The 17,512-nt window shown below is 43.4% G+C and overlaps 1 protein-coding gene across 8 annotated transcripts in view; it reads right to left on the bottom strand.

Annotated features, from left to right (window-relative positions):
• Positions 1 to 17,512, bottom strand: part of CHRM3 (cholinergic receptor muscarinic 3) — a 493,903-nt gene that overhangs the window by 32,404 nt on the left and 443,987 nt on the right. The window lies entirely within an intron of this gene.

Consider the following 17,512-nt stretch of genomic DNA (forward strand, 5'->3'; position numbering starts at 1 on the left):
TCATTATTGTCAATTAAAAACACAGTTGAGGTAGGTTCCCAACTGTCATGCTGTCCCATAGATCTGGGGTTGACTGTGGGCCAAATCCATCAAGCCTTCTTAATTTGTAAAGCTGCTAACCTAAGAGTGTTTTTTTATACTTTTAAAGAGTAACATTAATAATATCAAAAGAGTAACATTTTGTGACATAGAAAGTATATGGAATTCCATCTTCAGTGTCTATACAGTTTACTGGAACACTTGTTTACGTGTCGCCTGTGGTTGCCTTAGTGCTATGACACAGTTGAATAGTGTAATCGAGAGTGCGTGACAGCAGAACCTAAAATATGTACTCTCTGCGCCCCCCCGCCCCGCCCGCCACAAAACAAGTGTGTGGAGCGCGGCCATAGGAGCATGCTGGGCTTCTGTGTGACACCCATCCACTCTTGGGTGTCACAGGCCCAGAGGGGCTGGAACCTTGTCTGTGTATCATCGCCATTCACCCAGTATAGGATACACGCTCTGCACGTCGTTGGCATTCAGACACATTTATCTATGATTGAACTGTGAACAACGTTTTCCTAGTCAGACATGTGCAAAGATATATAATATGCTGACCTTGCCTTTAGGCCCTCCCAGGGGCCCTGAACATCTCCGTGTGTATGTATGTTCTCAATGAATAACGAGGCTCTGGAACAGGACAGGTTTGGACTGCGTGGGTTCCCTTACACACAGATTGTTTTCAACCAGTACAGTACTGTAAATATATTCTCTTCCTTATGATTTTTTTTTAAAGATTTTATTTATTTATTTCAGATAGAGCATGAGAGAGAGAGAGAGAGAGCATGAGCAGGGCAGAGGGAGAAGCAGACTCCCGGCTGAGCAGGGAGCCTGACGCAGAGCTCAATCCCAGGACCTGAGCCCAAGGCAGACACTTCACCGACTGAGCCATCCAGGCCCCCCTTATGATTTTCTTAATAACATTTTCTCTTCTCTAGTTTACCTCATTGTAAGAATACACTATATAATGCATATAGCACACAGGATATGTAATAATCAACTGTTTATGTGACTGGTAAGGCTTCCAGTTAGCAGTTACGTTTTGGGTCAGTCCAAAGTTTTGTGCAGCTTTCTGACTGTGTGGGGTGTGGTGCGGGTGACACCCCTAACCCCTAGGCTGTTTGAGAATAATTGTTTTATACATGTGTATGGTCTAAAACTAAAGTTGCAAGAAATTATATGAAAGAAGCCTGCACACAGTCAAGTGCAAGCTGCATGAATTCAAAACCAGTTTCTTAGATTAGTGTTGGTGGCTTTGGCACATCGCCCATCTTCTGGGCGTCACTTTGCTCACCTGTAAGATGGGGCTAATGCATATCTCTCTGGGCTCCTGTGGGAATAACAGTAGATGACATATGTGACATTCCTAGTTGGGTGCTGCGCCCTCGATAAATGGCAGTCCTTGTGCAGTAAGAATTCCATGAACACCGCACAGAGGGAGCCCAATGGCAGGCCCCGATGGCAGGTCACATAACTGCGTGGAGAGGCCTGGCCTATCAAGGACCAGTTCCCAGATCCGAGAGGGCAGGCCGGGTCAGGAGGTGTCTGGCACACACTGAGGAGGAAAATGAAGTGAGCGCTCCATATAAGGAAACGAGAAAGGCAGGACAGAGGGCTGGAGAAGCAGCATGCGTGCAGGCCCTTATTTTAGAGTTTAGACTCTTATTTAAAAAAGGAGATCAGGGCACCCGGGTAGCTTAGGTGGTAAAGCGTCTGCCTTCGGCTCAGGTCATGATCGGGGTCCTGGAATCGACTCCCCCATCGGGCTCCCTGCTCAGCCAGGAGTCTGCTTTTCCCTCTGCCTCTGCCTCTCCCCCACTCATGCTCTCTTTCTCTTTCTTCCTTTCCTTCTCTGCCAAGTAAATAAATAAAATCTTAAAAGAAGAAGAAGAAGAAGAAGAAGAAGAAGAAGAAGAAGAAGAAGAAGAAGAAGAAGGAGAAGAAGAAGAAGAAGAAGAAGAAGAAAGGTGTTTCTACAGGGAGTGGTCAGCACAAGGGTCTGTTTAGAAAATTTGTCTCCCATTATCCTGTTACCTGGGAGGTCTTCCAGCTTGTGTGCTGTTCCGCCTGGAAGATTCCAGATGTGTTGGCAGGCGACCATCCTGATTATACTCTGCTCTCCTGTGGGTGACTTTAAAACCAGGTGGTGATCTCACCAAGGGCTGTGTTTCCCTAGCATTTTCTGTCCTGGTGTCATTTCAAATGTACATTCTGGAAACAACAGTCTCCTGGTCCTAGATTCTATGTGCAGTTTTGGAAGAAGAACATGAATAAACTTTCAAGCTGAACAAGAGGAATTCTGACTAAATACAGTTTTGTGCAGGTGGCTATAGGTTCTGAGGATTCAGAGCCTGCTGAGTTTTGAGGTCTGTTGCTGACATCTATCACAGCATGTATATGACTTGAAAAAAGCATACATACCCACAATGCTAAAAATACTCCACAGCCTACCCGGATGGCAGGCTGTCAGATGCTATATTCTGATTTTTATACTTCCTGCTGATATTTGGACATTCTCACAAGTATGTTGTTTACCTTTTTTTTTTTTTTTCCCTGTAATAAAAAGATGGCCTTGGACTCAGGCTTAGGGAGGACATTCTCAGGAAAGGATGTGTGTCATGGCCTGTCATTCCCAGTTGTCATAGATAAATCATGTTGCCCCAGGTGCTCATCCGTGGAGCTGATGTGGGTTTGGGCCATTCTAGTATGTAGGGGTGATTCTAGAGGATTCTCACCGTGGCTACATCTCTTCCTGGCCTCACCAGGGCCCACGGGTCTGTTGGGTATCACTGGTGCTGTGATCTGTCAGAGGATTCAAGCTGAAGGGCAGTCACTGGCTCCCAAACCTCAACGAACACATTAATCATAAACTAATTTTTCACATATGAAGACCCAGATCTTCAGGGTTCTGTCTGTAACTGGAAAGTGGGAGCTCGACTAGAGTTCAGATCTTTGGACTCACAGAAAGTGTGTATTCTGACCACACTTGCTGTCATGTTTCTAAACACTCAAGATTCCCCTTGACTTAGTAGTTCCAACCTGTAGCTCCAGGTCAGGTCAGACTGTGCCGGGCCTCAGGCCTCAGGGGATCCTAGCACCAGTGGTTCCCAGAGAGACAGAGGGTTGTGGTGGGGGTGTGCTGGCTACCTTACCAAGTATATCAGGACAACCATGGACTAATTGACTTTTGTTTCTGTTTTCAGAATCTAAGCCACACAATTGCTCAGATTAATTAGCAAGAAGTGGAGCGGCTGTATATAAAAACACAGGCGTACTTATGGCCCAACAACTTTTTTTATTCTTCGACCCAGTTAAAATTCTCAGTGCTGACCTCATATTTGGCAATCTTTGGGAACGCTGCCTTTTACTGATGAGAAAAGGAGAAACTAGGTTAAGGCATTCACATACACTCTGAAGCAGTAAGCATTAGAGCTTCGGAATCCCTTTTGGTCTGAGTAGCTCACACACTCCACAAAATGTGACAACAGGGGCATATTACTAATGAGCAAACCAAAACAAGGCAGGAGGGAAGACAAAACAAACTGCTAACCATGTATTCTGATTCAGATTTACCCTGGTACTTACTTCCATTCACACTGTGAATAAAACACAGAAAAGAATATAACAAGCCCACAGGTTAGTCTGGGTGTATCCCAGCCAGGCCCTTATCTTTCAACCTGAGACGCTCTCTTTATATGTAATATTATGTGTGCAAAACCATTAGAATATGAACCTTCCACTTCTCTTTCTTTTAAAAAAAAAAAAGTCTTTTTTTTTTTTTTTTTTAAAGAGAGAGTGAGAGAGCAAGAGAGTGAGCACGAGCAGGGGGTGGGGCAGAGGAATAGGGAGAAGCAGATGCCCTATGTGGGGCTATGTCCCAGGACCCCGGGATCACGCCCTGAGCTGAAGGCAGATGCTCAACTGCTGAGTCGCCCGGGTGCCCTGGCCCTTCACTTTTCTTGATTGTCTTCTCTCACTAGTACATTTGGAAGGAGTCCACAGTCCTAACTTTGCAAAGCCCACTGGGACCATATCTCAAACAGGGGACCCTACTGGCGCGGGTGGTCGGACACGGTACTTCAGATCAGAACCGGAGCACACCAACCAGGGGTCTGGATACTGCAAGAAGGGATACATAAAATCACCTCTGTGGCTGGCTATGGTCTCTATACCTTGCTCACTAGAAGTGAAGCTAGTTTTCAGGAATGCCTCAGGCGAAAGCTAATGATTGTCATTTGAGTCAAAAAGAGGATAAACACACCCAGCACCTGTGTGAGAAGGTATGGGAAGCAGGATCTCCTTAGAGCAGTTCTGCTTTGACCAGATTTTAGTATTAAGAAAAGTGGGCTAACGAGGTCAGTAGCTATTCTAGAAGCGTAGCCATGGAGTGAATATCAGTGTAGAACACACAGGAGGTGTTTTTTTTCCTTCCCAGAACAGCAGGTGGAAATTTGGGGAAAAATAACCGGAGAGCAAACAAACCAGTGAGCCAGCCCATAAACCCTGAAACTGCTCACCTCTGAGACCGAGCTACCCTGTCGGCTGGTGCACTTTATGTTTGAATTGCTCGTCTGTCTAACACTCCCAGGAAGGGATGGTGTCGTACGTCTGGCACATTGCTGACATTCAACAAACAATATTAATCCTTATCATATGACTTAATTGAAGGTCTGCGCAGGAAGCTGAGAGACAAGGTTTCATCTGTCCTCCCTGCCCGGAAGGGACAATTCTGCTTATTTGGACAACTGTATGTACCCTGGAGATGGACAGCCGCTCAGCTCTTCTCCTCTAGCTTCTCTCTATGTCCCTGGGTACAAACATGTGACTCTATGGATATGTGACTTCTAGCTCTATTTCCTTCTTCAGGACTGCATACAAATGCCTATTCTTTCCCTCTTCAGATAATAAACACCTTGTGTGCAAAGACTGTGCCATTTACACATTTAGAACCTTCCCAGGAGCATGGAGAGTGGGCCTCAATCCTATTCAGCTTCTAGGACTGAGGAAAAATTTAAGAACAGGAGCACCACAAGGGCCTCCCAAATTAAAGCTCATATGGCAGTAAAAACAAGAATCCCCAGGGGCACCTGACTGGCTCAATCAGTAGAGCACATGACTCTTGACCTTGGGGCTGTGAGCTCGAGCCCCAAATTGGGTGTAGAGATTACTGAAAAAAAAAATCTTAAAAAAAAAGCAATGATCCCCAAATGACCTGTTCTAAACAGATGATAATGTTCACAAGTGCCTCCTGAGTGCCCCCTCCCTTTGTGGACTCTCCCTTTGCAGCTGCCTGAAACCTCTGGCACCTGAGGAGTCCAACGCTGAGCGTCCATTGATGAGTATTTGCTAAACACCCTCAGAAAATCAGGCACAGAGATTTTTAGATGCAGCCCCTGCTTACAGGAATTCACAATCTGGGCACATGAAGAGACAATACCTAATAAGAAGCAATAACTCCTGGCTCAGTGATTGAGTGTCTGCCTTTGGCTCAGGCTGTGATCTCGGGGTCCTGGGATCGAGTCCCACATCGGGCTCCCCACAGGGAGTCTGCTTCTCCCTTTGCCGTGTCTCTGCCTCTCTGGGTCTCTCATAAATGACTAAATAAAATCTTAAAAAAAAAAAAAAAAAAAAAAGAAGCAATAGCCCTGTAACAGCAGGCACCGAGCTCTGGAGCTGGAGGAAGCCCCTGGGCGCAGGCCTGCCCAGGTGTGGGGAGTGGGGCTCCAGGGTGGCCAGGCCCTGGCGACTCTGTCCTTGGATGAGCCTGCATCCCTGGGGGAGTAGGGGGGGCATCCACAGGCTCACCTTGTTGAGGGAAGAGCAGGCCTGGAGGTCCAGTGGACCCAGTGTCCTCACCTGAGTGCTTGATCCCCCTGCCACAGGCTTATGGGTCTGTGTGACTGCGTTATTCTTTCCAGATAGTGAGGTCAGAGGGAGAAGTGGGAAGGCAGTGTCGGCTCCTTCCCTGCTGGCCTCCTGTCATTGCTGTAGGACAGACTTGCCACCATGTCCCTTGAGCCTAAGCCCTGTTTGTATCAGGTTGTGTCACACTTGGTTGACAGTCTGTGAGAGGGACATTTTGTGGCTGCTTTTAGTACACGCTGCTGGAGTTGGGGTACATTGCACTCATACGTGCCCCCACCACTGACCAGCAGCTACACAGGTGGGGCTCCCTATCACCCTGCTGTGCTGGGGTCTTGCCCCAGTGTGCAGCCAAATCTGTGGGACAGGTGGGCTTCCTCCCTGCCTCATTCTCTGTGGCTCACCCTGGTCTGTGTAAATGCAAGATGCATGCAGCAGGCTCCTCTGGTGTGCATGCGAAGGGATGCTCACAGCCAAGAGTAATGTGCCCCCATCCCCTCTGGGAACCGGGGTCTTCAGCAGTTCCACAGGCAAGCAAAGGCTGCTTTGCAGAGGAGCCACAGGCAGGACTGTAGACACGGCTACAAGAACACACCGTATTTCTCTGGGATGCTCTTAGGTCCCATGGCATGAAGTCCCAGATGGTGTGTGACTTCCAGCATGTCTTGAAAATGCCCTACTCCTAGAGGGCATACTCCCATTCCTTACCTTCCAATTCAGTTTTCAACAATGCAGAACACATTTATATGCCCATTGAGTCTGCCTGTATGGCTCTGCTGTCCTCAGCACAATCTACATTTAAAAACCATCCTCTCCAGGGCTGGTGTTGGGGAAAAGGCAAGATATTTATTCATCTTATAACTCTATTTTGACTGGAATGAAACAATGTCCCTCCATACTGTGGGTGCCTGCTTGAGGCTTTGGGCTAGAAAAGATCTCTGTGCAAACACTTCTCTGTGCAAACACTCCTGCTCTGAGGTTGGCAGAGAGGGAGGCTACGGGCGGCAGCCCATGGCTCCAGAGTCCCAGAATGCAGGTTTGAGTGTGGGTTTACCACACACTAGCTGTGTGGCCTGTGGCAAAGTGGTCTTCATGGATATTTGTCCATTCTCCCTACATAAAATAGGCTTAGCAATATCTACTTTATTGGATGACTGTTGAGTTCTGGTAGCATGGTATATACAAAACCCCAAGTAAAAGTTCATTAATCCCAGGTGATTAATAATGCTTTTTTAAGTAGGATCCACACCCAGTGTGCAGACCAATGTGGGGCTTGAACTCACGACCTTGAGATCAAGACCTGAACTGAGATCAAGAGTCAGGCACTTAACTGATGGAGCCACTGATATTTACTAGGTGCCCCTGATATTTATTATTCATCCCATATCTAGTCCAGTGAATTTCTTTGCCCATAGTGATTAATAATATTTGTTGAATGGATGAAGACATATGCTGCTTGCTTTTCTTTCTTTTCTTTTCTTTTCTTTTCTTTCTTTCTTTCTTTCTTTCTTTCTTTCTTTCTTTCTTTCTTTTCTTTCTTTCTTTCTTCCTCTCTCTCGTTCTCTTTCTTTCTCTCTCTCTTTCTCTTTCTTTCTTTCTTTCTTTCTTTCTTTCTTTCTTTCTTTCTTTCTTTTTTTCTTTCTTTCTTCTTTCTTTCTTTCTTTCTTTCTTTCTTTCTTTCTTTCTTTCTTTCTTTCTTTCCTTCCTTCCTTCCTTCCTTCCTTCCTTCCTTCCTTCCTTCCTTCCTTCCTTCCTTCCTTCCTTCCTTCCTTCCTTCCTTCCTTCCTTCCTGTTCAGGATCCTATTCAATGGCAACTGTAAAGATGTCACCTAATATTTCCTGGCTTAGTATGCGATTGCATTTTTTTCTGAATTTTTGTCTTTCCGTTCATGTCCACCACCACAATCCTAGTTCACAGAGGTATTTAAAACAGAGTTTTAGGGATCCCTGGGTGGCGCAGCGGTTTAGCGCCTGCCTTTGGCCCAGGGCGCGATCCTGGAGACCCAGGATCGAATCCCACATCGGGCTCTCGGTGCATGGAGCCTGCTTCTCCCTCTGCCTATGTCTCTGCCTCTCTGTCTCTCTCTCTCTCTCTCTGTGACTATCATAAATAAATAAAAATTAAAAAAAAAAAAAAAAAAACAGAGTTTTAGTATTCTTTAAAACCACAGACTATACAGACAGAGTGCTTGGTGAATCCAGGCTCCGCCCTGCCTGGCCATGACTCTGGGCAAGCTTTTCATCAACCCCAGTATCAATTTCTCCCATCTGTAAAATGGGGACAATGGCAAAGCCCCCTCATACGGTTGTTGCCAGGATTAAATCTGGCCCTTCACGGAACATGCTAGAATAGCATCTGGCATATGGGAAGTGCCCTAGCTAGCCTTACTTGCAGGTGTCCCTATTGTGTGCACCAGGCTCCGCTCCAGGTAGGGGTCTACAGGGCCGAACCTGCCTGAGTTTCTGTGCTCAAGGAGCTGATGTGCTAGACTTTTTCCTTTAAACCTATTTTCTCAGCTGGTAATGGGTTAAAGCCCTTAATAGAACATTTTTGATCATGTCTCTTCTCTAATAAAAAGCCTCTGATGGTTTCCCATTGTCTGCCAAATAAAACACAGCTCCTGTCAAGCTTGGAGCCCAATGCCCTATGCAATGCTGCCCTAGGCTTTCTGCCTTTGATTCTTGCGCTGCTCATTCTGGTGAAACCTGAATTCCTGTTACCCTTTGAACATCCTCCCCTCCCATACCTACTAGCCCCGACCCTGCTCCTGTGTTCCCATCATAAGCAACACCCACACTGTTCTTCTCTGGCCTCACCCCTCCTGTACACGGGGCATCCTTTTAGCTGCTTGGACTACATCAGCTGCTCAGTGAGATTCCTGCCATACCCCTTGCTCTTTCTCTGTTTTCTCCTTTCTTCCTTCATTTGCATTTTATTCATTTATTTTTTGAGAATAAAAAATAAATACTGTGTTCAGATGCTTCAGAATTTAAGAGCTCCAAATGAAAATGCTTCCCTGACATCTTCATCCCTCACTCAGTGTTCTGCCCCACAGACATCCAATGCTTTCTGTGTCCCATGATTCCTTTTAGAGGATGTTTTATGCATATATAAATTTATAAATTCTTTTCTTCTTGTCATACAAATGGGAGCATGCTGTACACAAACAGGAATTTACTGCAGATATTGGTCTCCATCCTGCTTTTGCTCACTTGATGTACCCCAGAGAATTAGTCCATGTCCATTCCCAAGGAGCATCCTCTTTCCCTTTATGGCAGCATTAGACTCCATGGATGGATCATGGTGGATGGATGGATACTTGGATGGATGATAGCTTAGTCAACTGGCCGCCACTTAGGTTTTTTTCTGTTTTTATTATTCCACACAATGCTGCAGTCTACAGAATTCTTCACTTACATAACATGTGTAACTGGTATGTGTAAATATTACCAGTAGTGGATCTCATGGTGGAAAGATATGTGCATGTGTGTTTGTGACAGAGACTGTCACAGTCTCCATTGGAGAAGACATATCACTTTGCACTCCCATCAGCAACATGAGAGAGTGCCAGCCCGTAATGTGTCACAACGCTTGCTAGTTTTCTCCAATCTGTAGGTAAAAAATAAGATCCTGGACAGCTTAATTTGCACGTGAGTCTATCTTTTGAGAATGATGGAGAATCATCTGATAAAATATTTGTATTCCGAGTTTCACATTTGATTGCAGCAAGTTCAGGACAATTTTATGGACTGAGGGGACAGTGACCATCCTTGTCTTATTCCTGATTCGAACTGAAATGTGTCTGGTTTTTTTTCCTTAGGGTCGGTGCTAGTTTTGGAGGTATGCAGAAGATCTTATCATTTTTCTCCTTAGATATCTTAGTGTGTTGAATTGTAAGAATTGGTTCCATTATGGCAAACCATCCTTCTCTTCCTGGAATAAGCAAGACTTGGTCATGGGCCATTTCCTCCTAATCCTAACTGCTACTGTGTCCTGGCTGCTGCCATCATATGAAAGCTTGGTTCATCACTTTTCTTTCCTTATTTTTTTAAAAAAGATTTTATTTATTTATTCATGAGAGACATACAGAGAGAGGCAGAGACACAGGTGGAGGGAGAAGGAGGCTCCCGGGAGATCCATGCAGTACTTGATCAGGACTCTGGGATTACGACCTGAGCAGAAAGCGGATGCTCAACCGTTGAGCCACACAGGTGCCCCTATTACTTTTCAAACATAATATTGCTTGGTGTTTTTTGTCCTTTGGTGAGCTTTCTAACATCAATGTACTTACTGGTTTTGTTAGGTTGCCCCACCCTCCCTGCCAATCCCACACAATGTTGTGAAGCCATTTTAACAGCAGCAGGTGATCTGTTGTTAAAGAGTTTGCTAAAATTCCCCTTGGAAACTGTCTAGATCCAGTGCTCTTCCTGGTCCCATTTTAAGGACCTAGCCTCCAGTGGTTCCATCGGCCACCCTGGCTGCTACGCTTCCCCTGGGTGACACCAAGGAGCTGAAGTAAGGTGCTTTGTAGTGAGCTTCTGGCCGGTGAGGTCACCCACACTGCAAAGTGACTGGGGACCTGACACACTGAGCTCTTGGCAGTTCTGCCATCTGAGCAGCCCACACAGAAGGAAAAGAAAGTGTTCTGGGCTGCTCAGGGTCTCGCAAAATGATGGCTGTGTCACTGCAGGAACAATCATAGCCCGAATAAAGACCAGCCATCATCCCCATGCTTTCAGAGGATGGCAGAACAAGCCATTGTGCCTTCAGAGCAACCAGGTCTGAGCTTATGTCCCACATGTCTCTTCCTTGCAATAATATTCAGAACCTTAGTGATATGAGAAGATATGGCTTAGCCACAAAGAGTGCAGTTTTTGGAGTAGAATAGGCCTGGGTTTGAGCTCTGGCCCCATCTCTGTCAGCCTCCTGCCACCCACGCCAAGACTCCCAACCAGCCTGGAAGGTTCCTCAAGGCAAAAACGCTTCCTGATGTCCTGAGGCTCAAAGACATTTATGATGAAAATAAATGGACTCTGTCATCTTGTATCCACTTTATTAATCCAAAGGTTAGGGGCATTTTTCCAGAAATCTCTTTTTTTTCCACAAGCTTTTCATTTAGAATTATAAGGCTGAAGATAAATTGGAAAACTGCTGTGATTGTCTCTGTAAAGTGTCTATGAAGTTCAGTGGAATAGGTGCTGTGACCTATAAAGGCAAATGGAAAGAAGCTGCGTGAACTTGAGCTGCGCTTGGGCAGCTCAGCCTCTGAGCATCTCCTTTTGCTTTTTGTTCTACGATGTTGTGCGAGAGTTTTAGTCATATTTATTTTCACAACCTGTTAATAGGCAATAACAGGCCACTTATAGAAAGCAAATTAATAACTCTCGAAACATAAATTTTAATTATTTGCCTACATGTTTAAACATACCCTACCTGAAAATCTCTACTCTAAGTGCTATTTTAAAAATGTTAATCCTTAGTTACTTTTTCAGATTCTACCATCCTCTTGGGACTCGGCGAAGAAAACAAAGTAAAAATAATAATGTCATTGGCATCGTCATTCACGATTTCCCTAGTCTACTATCACTACACGAATGAACATTGTAAGTGTTTTTCTTTGATGTAATCTGTAAGTGAGGTCAAAGGGACGATGGTCATCCAAGAAGTGATGCTGCAGAGGTTTCAATTTTCTGATACAACTTCCTTTTTTTATTTATTTTTTATTTTATTATTTTTTTTAAAGATTTTCTTTTCTTTTTTTTTTTTTAAGATTTTTATTTATTTATTCACGAGAGACACACACACACACACACAGAGGCAGAGACACAGGCAGAGGGACAAACAGGCTCCATGCAGAGAGCCTGACATGGGACTTGATCCTGGGTCTCCAGGATCATGCCCTGGGCTGCAGGCAGTGCTAAACCGCTGAGCCACCGGGGCTGCCCCAACTTCCTTTTTTAATACCTAGATTTCTCACGTAAGAGGGAAATACACTAGCCTAAGAGTTGTGTTTTCTCAAAGTCAGAATAATTACTGAGAAACTTAGAAAACATCCTCTTGTCTTTATATCCACTGTAATACTCACAAAATTGAGAGAGAATTCCATGGGTTCTAGAAGGCTTTGCATTCTCTGATTTTGCAGCCTTTGTTCAGACAACTAGTCCTGCGTGAACTGAGGGGCTGGGTCTGCAGCAAGTTGTGCCATCCCCTACTGGAAACCAGGGACAGAGGCTCAGGTCCTGCAAACTATTCTGGATCTTTCTGATAGCTCTAGCATGGGCTCCACAGACAGTCTCAGAGAGAGGCCTGTATTAGAGAATTTAGTTTCCCATCTGCAAAATTGCCTCTCTCCAGAAACCATTCTTGTTTTTCTACTAAAACATTTTATTTCTCCTTCTTCTCCTTCTCCTTCTTCTTCTTCTAAGATTTTACTTATTTATTCATGAGAGACACACAGAGGGAGGCAGAGACACAGGCAAAGAGAGAAGCAGGCTCCCTGCGGGGAGCCCAAGGCAGGACTTGATCCCAGGACCTCAGGGGATCACGACTTGAGCCAAACGCAGACATTCAACCACTGAACCACCCAGGTGCCCCTATGTTTTTTTATGATTTGATCAGCTTAATCAATTACTAAAATCACTAGAATCAAGAAGGCTGGAACAAGAAAACACAATGAAATACTGGGTTGGGGGATCTTGATATGAGTTTCCCAGGGACATTTCTAACGTCCTCAGAGATGTGCTTTCGGGCAGCCTCTGAAAAGCAGACTACGAAGTCCATATTGCCTTGAACCCGTGACTCAGCATCTGCCACCCTCCCTGCCCTATTTGGTCCTGGGGAGAGTCTTGAGTACCTGAGTGGCCCTGCTAGTTTCCCCTGCCTCATCTGGGGCCCTTCTCTGCATGATCCCTGCTTTTTAGCTGTGGCCACCGTGGTGGCCACAGTAAGTTTGGGCTGTTTCCCCCGACCTGGACCCATCTGGCTGCCCACTCTTGCTGAGGCATACACAGCCATTCCTTAAATGTCAACTCCATCATCACTTCCTCTGGAAGTCCCTCCTGATCTCCCATTTGCCTCAGCCTCCCCTGCAGACCCCATTATTCCCAAATGCAAGGGTATTTCTCTAATTGTGACTTTGCTTATGTGGTTACTGGACCACAAGTTCCCTTTAGAAGCTCTGCAGCCTCTTTACAGCACGCAGCATTCCTAGGGCCCGGCTGAGGGATGAACTCATGGAATACACCTGGGAGAATATAAACTGGATGCTATTAATAACGGACATTAATGACAAGAAGAAAAAATCCTCCTAAATCGTAGTCATCATTCTCTCACCAAGTGACTTTTGAGACATTGGGGGCTGCATTTCTTTGGTCTTTAATTTTCTCACCCTGTGAGTATGGACAGTAATAATAGAGTTCAAAGGATATTATAAAAACAAAATCATAGGTATGACTGTAACCAGTCAGGATTAATAAAGGATATTTGAAATGCTTCAGAATTCTTTGATAAACTCTACTACTCACGTGTTTGATGCCAGAAATTTGAGCTGCATGGACTAGTTTCTCAATTCCACCCTATCAGTTGCTATCTGCATAATTAGAAATAATGGTCAATCATATTTGCAATAATTTATAGTTTAAAAGGCCTGTATACTTTTGATTCTGTGCTTGCTGTTAAATGCAGAAATGTAGGTATTCATACATTTTATTTATAATAATGTTTTTGTATAGTGCTTTATAATTTACAATGGGCTTTCATAGACATTATTAGGGTCCCATTTCACAGCTGAGATAACAGGCTCTCGTTGATGTGATTAGGTGAGTTGCCCAAGGTCATAAGCCTAGGAAACAGAGGTGATACTTAGGTGGACATCTTTTGGCTTGAGTCTCAGACTCAGCTCTGACACTTGGAGCATCCCCACCACCTGCCAGCTCCTAGGCAGTTTTCTTCTCCTTGTGACTACAAATATTAGAGAAAGTGAACTTCCTTTTCAACTGCTGAGTGTCAGATTCTTTGGTCTGCATATTTCAGCCTTAGTGAGTTTGGGTTTGGTTTGGTTGGGTTTTAGAGTGTCCCGAAGCTCTTTTTTTTCTTTTTTTGAAGTAGGCTCCATGCTGGGCATGGAGCCCAATGCAGGACTTGAACTCATGACCCTGGGATGAAGACCTGAGCTGAGATCAAGAATTAATGCTACCTAGGTGCCCTCCTGAAGCTTCTTTTAGTGCCCACTTGTGGTCAGGGTGATTTTGGCCAGATGCCACCAACAATATAATCACAAGCACTTCAGCTCCTACTACTGTATTATATATGTGCCTACTCTCTTTCAGATGCTGTCCTGGGTCTTTTTCACCCATTGTAGATCATTTTTAACAATAATCCTACAAAATAGGTGTTACTGTATCCATTTTATAGTAAAGCAATGGATTTGCCCAAGGTCTTCTGCTTGATGCCAGCAAGAAGAAAATCAAGGCTGTCTGGGTTTAATTTCTTCCTAATATTTCCCCCACCTCTTTAATTCATACAGGAGGATCCAAGTACAGAAGAGAAAGAGTGGTACTACACAGCGTGAGTCTGCCTTACACATCATCATGGCCACACCACTTTTCTGGGTGTTAGTAACCCAGCCATGTCTGGTGGTAAATAATTTCATGCTAACCTCTGACATTAGGTACATAATCAGCTCCTTTTTGCTTGCTCAGAACTTAATTGGACTTTTCCAAACAATTAGTAGTTTGTTGCAATGTCCCTGCCAATGGTGAATCTCATATTTCTAACTACTCTAAATGGGCTGTGATAGATGGAACAAGCAAATCTCCAAGTCACATCAAATACTAAAGAAAGAGTAAACTAGATGTGTTCTCACTCTCAAGATTATAGGTATGAGAATTAGAGGTGCAGATTTTTCCTGTAGCAGATTAAAGGAGTGGCTGCATTTGAGGTAGAGTCTCCTCTTCTTACGATCCCCCTACCCTCTTCTTCCCACTCCTGGTGGGAGGACTTGAAAGGGCAAGGAGAAACAGGAGGGACTCCCACTAAGGAGTGGACAGGACTCCACCTCACTTCCTCAGCTGACCCTTAGCTGTGCTTCCCAATGTCCCATCCCTTCTGCTCTTTCTTTTTCCTCATGATGTAGGCATACTTCTTGCTTCTTGTTTACTGTTTGTTTTCTGTTCTAAGGATGGTAAGCTCCAAAAGGAAGATCCTTTCCCCATCATTTTCTTTTTGTTTGTTTGTTTGTAAATTGTTATTATAAAACTCTTAGAACAGCTTCTGGCATATGACAAGCACAATGCATATTTGTTGAAAGTATGAATGAACAAATGAATATGTGAATAGAATAGAACTTCTTTTAGGTTTATGTAGGAACAAAACCCTAAAAGGACTTCTGGTCTACCTTAAGAACAGAATCCTCATTCTTGATGAACTAAAAGCAATGAAGTGATTGTTCTACATTTGGCATATTCTGGAATGACAGGGTAGGAGAAACAATTCTCGTATCTTTTGGGTATTCTTTCTTTTTTAAAAAGATTTTATATGTTTATTTTGATAGAAGGAATGGTGGGAGAGGTAGAGGGAGAAAGAGAGAGAGAGAGAGAGAGAGAGAGAGAAATAGACTCCCCACTGAGCAGGAAGCCGGATATAAGACTCAGTCCCAGAACCTGGAGATCATGACCTGAGCCAAAGGTAGGTGCTTAACTGACTGAGGCACCCAAGTGCTCCTCTTTTGGTTATTCAGTGGAAGATTAACTAATGGTGAATAAGTTATGTTCTTATATCATTTCAATAACATTATGTTCTTTTCTATGCTTGTTCTCTCTGGTTTTCCATCCTAACTCACATTTATCATTTGTGAAGTACTGTTCTAAAAACTTTACATGTAATGATAGTATACCTATTTTGAGATTAAATGATTATATATATATATATGCATGTGTATATATATGTAAAGTACTTAATATAATACCTGACACATGGCATGTACTATACACATATTATCTAGTACTCATTCAATCATTCTTTATTAAAAATGATATGAGGCCAAGAGGACTTTGAAAAGATGCTCAATCTCATTCATTATTAGGACAATGAAATCAAAACTACAAATAGATGCCACTTCATGGCTACTGAGTTAGGCATAATAAAAAAATAAAAAGGAAAATAACAAGTATCGACAAGGATATGAAGAAATTAAAACATTCATCTACTTGGTGGAAATATGAAATTGTGCAGTCGCTTTGGAAAACAGTGTGGCACTTCTCCAAATGGCTAAACATAGAGTTCCCATATGACCCAGGAATTCCACACCTAGGTTCAAGAGAAATGAAAACATATTTCCACACAAAAACTTGTACACAAACGTTCTTAGCAGCATTATTTATATAGTCAAAAGGCAGAAACAACCCAAATGTCCATCAGCTGATGAATGGATAGACAAAATGTGGTATTTCCATGTAATAGATTATTATTCAGCCAGAAAAAGTAATGGCATACACCTGGTACAATGTGGATGAACTCCCAAATCATGCTAATCAAAAGAAACAAGAAACAAAATAGCACATGTTGTGTAATTCCACTTATATAAAATGTCTAGAATAAATAAGTCCATAGAGATAGAAATCAGACAGGTGGTAGCTAGGGGCTGTAGGTAGGAGGGGATGGGGAGTAACTGCTCTATGTGTATGGAGTTTGCTGTTGGGGTGATGACAATATCTTGCAACAAGACAGAGGTGAGTTACCAATGCTGTGAATGTCCTAAACGTCACTTAATTAAAATGGTTTGTGGTATTATGTTATATAAATTTTACCTCCATTTAAAAAAAATTGCCCTGACTGTAGAAAGCAAGTATGATTACTATCTCTGTTTTTATAAATGAAACTTCTCAGACACAGGAAGGTCAAGTAACTCATTGGGGGTTTCACAGGTAGTTGATAGAAGAGCCAAAATAGAAATCTAGGTGGCCCGATTTCAGAACACATACTCAAACAACTATACATTAATGGTCCTATTATTATTGCTTTCTGCTACTTTTTGATTTGACAAATGACAATAAAAGCTCAGAGCCAGCTCTAAAGGGGTAAGTGTGGAGAAGGAAAAAGATCCAAAATATACTTAGAATGCATTCATGTGTGTGATTAAAGAACAATACTACCTGGTTATGCAATATTGTGAAATCACAATGCCAGTTTGTGAGAGCTCTTGAAAATTGGTCAAGGATTTTAACTGTTGGTGCTTCCTGGTTGTCTAATAAAATGACCAGTGTATCATTCAGTGAATGAATTTGAAGTCACCTTGCTCTTTGGCAACCAAGAAGAGTTATGATGGAGGCAGTGTGAACTATATAATTTCTACCTTATATTTATAGTCTTATTTCCAAGAGATAAGCAACTTTAATTAACATCTGTATCACGAAAACTGCCTACTTTTCCAGAGGGACCACACAGATAATATAGCCCAAGCAAGTTCAGATCATGTTACATAACATATAAGACTTTAGATAGATAGCAATAGTAGCAAAGCATAATTAAAGACCCCAGGTAACTTAACAAACCCTTTGTCAGCTGATAAATTATTTCACCCCTTCTATCCGATGGTGGTTTCTCATCTCTTA

Source organism: Canis aureus, chromosome 4, assembly GCF_053574225.1.
Source record: "Canis aureus isolate CA01 chromosome 4, VMU_Caureus_v.1.0, whole genome shotgun sequence".
In the NCBI taxonomy this organism is placed as follows: domain Eukaryota; kingdom Metazoa; phylum Chordata; class Mammalia; order Carnivora; family Canidae; genus Canis; species Canis aureus.